This window comes from Primulina tabacum, chromosome 6, assembly GCF_025594145.1.
Source record: "Primulina tabacum isolate GXHZ01 chromosome 6, ASM2559414v2, whole genome shotgun sequence".
NCBI lineage: Eukaryota > Viridiplantae > Streptophyta > Magnoliopsida > Lamiales > Gesneriaceae > Primulina > Primulina tabacum.
In genome coordinates this window covers 7340796-7347876 of record NC_134555.1, presented here as the reverse complement: position 1 = coordinate 7347876, position 7081 = coordinate 7340796, and the positions used below count along the sequence as shown (strand labels likewise).

The 7081-nt window shown below is 36.1% G+C and overlaps 1 pseudogene; it reads left to right on the top strand.

Annotated features, from left to right (window-relative positions):
* Positions 1–542: 542 nt before the first annotated feature.
* LOC142549069 (diacylglycerol kinase 1-like) lies at positions 543–6742 on the top strand (annotated as a pseudogene).
* The last annotated feature ends 339 nt before the right edge of the window (positions 6743–7081 follow it).

The window sequence follows — 7081 nt, the reverse complement described above, 5'->3', positions numbered from 1 at the left end:
GGCTTCGGAGAGAAAATGAAGAGGAGGGCACCGCATTTAAATAAGCGAAAAAGTCATGGATTCACGAAGAAGTTCACGGGTGGGACCTTCTGCCACGGATTCACAATCCGTGGCAGTCTGCCACGGATTCTAAGGCTTGCTCGGCTTCGGAGAGAAAATGAAGAGGAGGGCACCGCATTTAAATAAGCGAAAAAGTCATGGATTCACGAAGAAGTTCACGGGTGGGACCTTCTGCCACGGATTCAGATTCTGTGGCAGTCACGGATTCAGAATCCGTGGCAGACTGCCACGGATTGTGAATCCGTGGCAGAAGGTAGAATCCGTGACCTCGTGATTATTATTATTTTTTATTTTTTTTAAATTTTGAATCCGATGCTGCATTGTACGGATTATACTATTCTTACAAAACTTCTCGCTTTGCACATTTTTAAAATGCTTTTATTAATTTATAATATTTTTTTAAAAAAACCCCAAAGTAGCCGTTTCATTATATAAACTGATCTAATTTTTTTAAAAAAAAAAAATCGGTGAGATTCCAAAAGTGGGCTCAGACTCGGGTGATCAAAACATAGGAAGTAGGCGCGAACTATCAAATTCTTTCTTCATTTGACAATCAAATCAGAGCAATTAATTTCCACAATCCTCACGATTCAATTCGATCATGTCCATACAAGATCTGTTCATCCAATCTCTGTCAATCACGCGTTTTCTAACAATCCTATATAAATCACTGTATCTGAGGATTGTTAATCAGCATAAGCAAATCGTGAAACACGTCAGATTTGAATATCTGGTTTTGAAAGTGCGTATGTAACTACCTTGATCGGTTGACCGTGAAACTGATTATCTTTTGGAAATTATTATTTACGTTTGAATTTTGATTGCGGCGGTGGATTCCCATCTGAATCGTTTGTCGGGTAAGGAAGCATTTTGGTCATTTGGTTTTTAATTTATTAGATCGTTTCTTTTTTGTTATATCATTTCGATTTTTTTTAATTTTTGTATCGGTGATCAGAAAGAAAAATAATATGGGTTTTGTGGGCAGGTTTTGTTTCAATTCTGCTGAGATTTGTAGAAGGTCCATGGTAGCACAAATGAAGGCCGAGGAGCTGAAACAATCGGTCCACAATTTTTTTATTAAAAAGTGAGTGTTATTTTTTCAGGATTGCATGCGAGAATTGCATTCAAATACCATGGTGTTGAGCAAATTATTCGTTCAATCTTCTGTAGTTTGGAAAAAGAAAACGACGAAAGATCTTGTTTGCTTTCATAATTTTAATGTTATGGAATTCATTATTCTGAACTAGACCTGAATTTTTATTTGAGTTTTTATTTCAGTCAAGAATGTGCTGTTGGAAATCCTGAAGAAGTAGATATATTGTATGAGCACTACATTCCGGATTACATACTTCTACCTGAATCAGAAACGGAAAATGGATGTCGTGTTCCTTCATGTCCTGTGATCGTATTCATTAACACGAAAAGTGGTGGGCAGCTGGGCAGTGAACTTCTACGTACATTCTGTTCTCTTCTCAACAGAAATCAGGTTAGTTTATTTCATTTGCATGTGTCTGTGGTTTGCTGCTCAAATCCATGGAAGAACTGCCAAAAGAAATGGAGAGAAATTTCTTTACTTAAGAATTGAGGTCCGGATTCTGATTTTCAGGTGTTTGATTTGGGAGAAAAGAAACCTGATGAAGTGTTGCGCCAGCTCTACTTCAATTTAGAGAAGCATAAGCAAAATGGTGATACTTTGTCGGCCGATATTCTGACGAGATTAAGAATCATAGTAAGTCACTGTTACCTGTAACCTCAGTAAAACTCCTTTTCTTTAGATATAGTTTTGGTCAAAGTTCCTATCATTGAATAAATAGTTCATACATAACGATATTACATTCAAAAATATGTGATCTGGTCATGTTACATGCCATTTATTGGTTTATACATAATTAACTTTGTAGGTTGCTGGTGGGGATGGTACGGCTGGGTGGCTCCTCGGAGTAGTTTGTGATCTTAAGCTAGCACAACCACCACCAATTGCCACAATGCCACTAGGAACTGGGAACAATCTTCCATTTTCATTTGGTTGGGTGAGTTAATGTCTTATTATGGCCATTATTCATTGCTTAGCTCTTTAACGTACAAAATTATATAAAATAACTTGTGTGGAATGCTCAAGTACCTCAACTAAACTCACAGCACTGGTATCTTTTGTTTAGCTTCAGCATATTGCATAAGGGCACCAATTACCTCGTACAATCCAGTGGCTTTTTCTTGTAGTTTTTTTCATTTAAATCATGTATTGATATTTTTGCATCTAATAGCTGCCAATAGTTCACATGAACGGGAAGAGGCCTTTTATCGTTCTCATATTTTGTATACTTGTCCTTTTTCTTGCATTTCTCGTTCTTCTTGTTGAGCCTCCCCAACTGGCAACTCCTTTACCTCTCAGAAACTCCCTCTGAATTCTCCTCTATATTAGTTAATTGTGACAGAAAATTATTGCTGCCTCTGCTTCTTTTCCGCCCATAACACAGCTTTGATGGTTGTATGAAAAGAATTTTTTACTTTGACAATCAGAAAAATATTATATCCACATGCTTGTTACATGCATAATATGGTCGTGCTAAAACTTATTTGCTATTTTTTAGGGGAAGAAAAATCCTGGCACAAACTATCAATCTGTTAAGTTATTCTTGGATCAAGTAAAGGACGCAAAAGAGATGAAAATCGACAGGTAAATTCTGATTCTATTTCCAGTTATTTTACTATTCAATGTGTATATAGTTTCCTTGTTCTATGTCGAGGAACTTGGTTACGTTTCATGTGTAAAGTTAATTTTATGGTTGTAGTGTTTTATTGTTGTAATTGTTAATGTCTGTGCTCGATGATCATTCTGCATGCTATGCTAGTAAGTGTCCAATCTCGAGATATAAATTGTTTGGAGTCAGAATGCATAAGATTGTGCATGTAAAGCATGAACTTTTATCGTTTCTTTTTAAGTAGTTCCCGACAGGTAAGCTTTGAAGTGCTACTCTGAAAATGGGGGAATCTTATTGTGGTTCTGCTGTTCAAGAACACATTGTGGATTGAAACCTAAAATTTCCAGCCATTGGAATCATTTTTTTTTATGTACGGCTTAATAGGTTTTTTGGAACTTTGGCAACTTAGTTGCGTGTACTTCGAAATGTTTTGTATTTAGTAGAGCAGTGTGCTGAGAGCAGATCCGTGTACTAAGTGGATGATTCCCAAAAACTTATCACATATCTATTTTTAATTGTTAATGAGTTTCAGCTTATGGTTTTAATGAATCTCATATAAAGATTGGACTTTGATGACCATCAAGCTTCTTCAGTGCTCGATCCATTGTGAATTTTCAGTGACTTCTTTAAGATGACCATATGATGTGCTGCCGAGTGATGCGTGGCAGTGTGGGATGTATTTTTGAGTATGGAGCAATCTATGCTTCTAATTGATTGGCTCAAGAAAAATTATAGTCTTCCTTTGCCATCACATTGCCATTCTATATAAACTTTCAAGGACCAGAGTTCCATTTCTTTGTTAAATAAACATAAAATAGACTATAATTTATGAGCTATTCTATTCAAATTCAGCTGGCATGTTCTCATGCGGATGAGAGCTCCCCAAGAAGGTTCATGTGATCCCATTGCACCTCTTGAGCTACCTCACTCAATGCATGCCTTTCACCGTGTCTCCCCAAAAGATGAATTAAATGAGGTACTTGACTTCGCTGCTATTATTCTTCTGCTTCAACTTAACTTTTATTATTTCTTTGATTTTGCATAAATCTCTCCCCTTTCATCTTACAATCCCTAAGGTTGCGAACAATATATTTTACCAAGGACAACCTGAAATGCATACCATCAATATACAAGTTTTGCAATGTAAAACGTGAGATGTAAAGCCTTCTGCTATGCATCTCCTAACCACCATTATATAAAGTGACCGGAACCTGAAAAGAACTGATATGTCGTTTACAATCAATTTTTCTTGATTATAAGTTATGCGCAATCATTTTATAAATTTATAAAGGGGTTAGCCTGGGATCCGAAGTGCTCTAATTATATTCACATTTAAATTTCAGGAGGGATTCCTTACATTTCGTGGTGGATTTTGGAATTATTTTAGCATGGGTAAGTTTTTGTTCCTTTTATTTTCTCCGTTTAAGTCTTAATTTTGTGATTATGTCCATCTCTTTGGTAAGTCTCAAGAATGTTGTGAAACTCTTTCAAATCTGACTATGCAAACATTTTTTCTTAACCTTAGGTTCGGGGCAATATTGCCTAAAAACTGTCATCATTTGGCATAGCTGAGATTCTGTTTTCTTGCTGATGTATGCATATCCAGAGGACCTGAATTTGTGCCGTTAATTTGGGATCTTCATTTTAATTTTTACTCGCAGGGATGGATGCTCAAGTTTCTTATGCATTTCACACCGAGAGAAAGCTACACCCTGAGAAATTTAAAAATCAATTAGTTAATCAGGTGCATTTCTCTTCGTCACTTGCCATGTTAGATGATCAATTAGTTAATCAGGTGAGCTTCTTTTCTTGGTATGATAAAAATGAAATTGCTCACAATTTTGGCGTGATTGTTTATGCAATACAATTGGCAAATAATTTGGAGGAAGTTAATGCTTGCATGTATGAACATGGAGAAACACAGCATTTATAAGACTGGCTGCAGAATTAGGCATGTTAATTGAAAGTGCGGAGGTTCTGTTTTAAGGGTTTCAAATCTCATGTTAACTCTTATTAGGGTGTCTCCTCCTTGACATAAGCTTGACAACCCCGCTTTCATGCTGTCCTCTCTTTTGGAGATTTTTTTTACCAAATTAATTGTCATGCTTTAAGAAAGAATGAACATGAGATTCCATGTTCTTAAAATGTTGCAGCATTTGCATAACATAACGACAGTTTAGGCAGTGAACAGGAATTCTTATACACCAATAGAAAACAGGAAACCTGTTTATAGAATGGTGAAGTCAGAATAGAGTAGTAACTCGGATGGGTATTTTATGGATCACATCAGTTTGATTTACCCAACCTGTTGGTTGCAACTCATGATTCTTTTTATGTGGTATTCCACTGAAATTTGTTCATCCTATAATTAATTTTTGGGTAATTCTGTTTTATATTTGTTTTTCTTCATTTACCCAGAGTACTTATGCAAAGCTTGGTTGTACACAAGGATGGTTTTGTGCATCTCTCTTGCATCCATCTTCAAGGTTCCATCACCAATCTTCCGACTTCTTCTTTGATTTTTTTTTCTGTCCTTATGTTCTATTCAAGGATAACATACATAGTTGTTTAGATTTACAATGTCAAATGCATTTGCCTTGATTCCATGCGAACCAAAATGCTACCTTCTGTTGGCCTGCCATTTTTTATACAAATTCATGATAATAACTAGTGTGATAATTTTCTTCTGTTCACAGAAACATAGCGCAGTTAACAAAGGTCAAAATAATGAAAAATCCAGGTGAATGGCTAGATCTTCACATACCTCAGAGGTAGCACTTTAATATCCTTTCTAATGCCTTGTATCCAGCAATGCTGTTAAACTTTCAGCTAATTTCACTAAGTTTGTTATTTGTACACAGCATCAGGTCCATTGTCTGCCTTAACTTGCCAAGTTTTTCAGGGGGTCTTAACCCTTGGGGAAGTCCTAGTAAGAAGAAGCTTCATTCGGTCAGCACATTTTTAATCATCCATTTCGTATTACAACATAAATTGAATCCAGATATAGTTTGATGTAAACCTCGTTCCTAATAACATATAGGCTTATGGTTCATATTTTTAACAGAGGGACTTAACTCCACCATATGTTGATGATGGGTTTATTGAAGTGGTTGGTTTTCGAGATGCATGGCATGGACTTGTCTTGCTAGCTCCAAATGGTCATGGAACACGCCTTGCTCAGGTAAATTTGAATCAATCTAATTTTTGTAGAATAATATATGCTCCGAGTGTGATGCATATATAGTTGCAACGCATATTTTGGCTAAATATCAATCTCTTCATGCCTATCATAGGCAAACAGGATTCGTTTCGAGTTTCACAAGGGCACAGCCGATCACACATTCATGAGGATTGATGGTGAACCTTGGAAACAACCACTTCCAGAGGATGATGATACTGTTGTGATTGAAATATCCCATTTTGGCCAAATTAGTATGCTTGCCAACACTCACTGCCAATCCAGAAGCATAAATGCACCTCCACCACCATATGGTTGCGAGGATGACAATGATGAAGAATACGACGGCAATGAATCTCTGAGGAGCGAAAGAAGTTAGGTGCAGCGAACACTTTTCACCTGCCCAACGTTTTTGACTTGGCACATCTTAGTTAAGGTGTCCACTTGTCTTGTTCTGCTGCCTGGTTGTGGATTTTTTCTGGTGATTTTATTTGGCACGCAAGAAGGAAACACCATCTTGGGAGTTCTGGTTCTGCTGAATAGTATTAGAAGTAGTTGCATTAGTTCTTTTTCTCTGTCTATGATTTTTTTTTGTTTGTGTTTTTTTCTTATTTTTTAGGGGTTGGACTTGTTTGCTTAGGAAGACTGCGGTAGCAGGAAGCCTAGAAAATTCAACAGAGAACGGACCCTTATTGTACAGATAAAACTCAATTTTTTACATGTATATATCATATATGTACTGCACCGGGCCATCCCATATAGTTTACATCGTTTGATTATCGAATACGAATGTGCGACATGAAACTCATGTATATATGAGGGATAACTTAAAAACTACGCTACATTGTGCATTTCGTTGAATTTGACATATATTTGATCGGTTTATCTATTATTATACGTTGTCTTTGTGACAGTATTATAACTGATTCATGCAATTTTTATTATAATTTAACGCATGTTAGAGCGAATAAAAACATTACTATATGTATAATTTAAATCTAGTATATGTATATACCATCATCGTATTTAATCTTTATATTAAGTATTCTATACTTGGTGTAATTATCTTCAAATCACAGATCATGTGGATCTCTGACGTTTTAATGGAAGTTGAAGTTATGTGTTATGATCGAAGATTAAA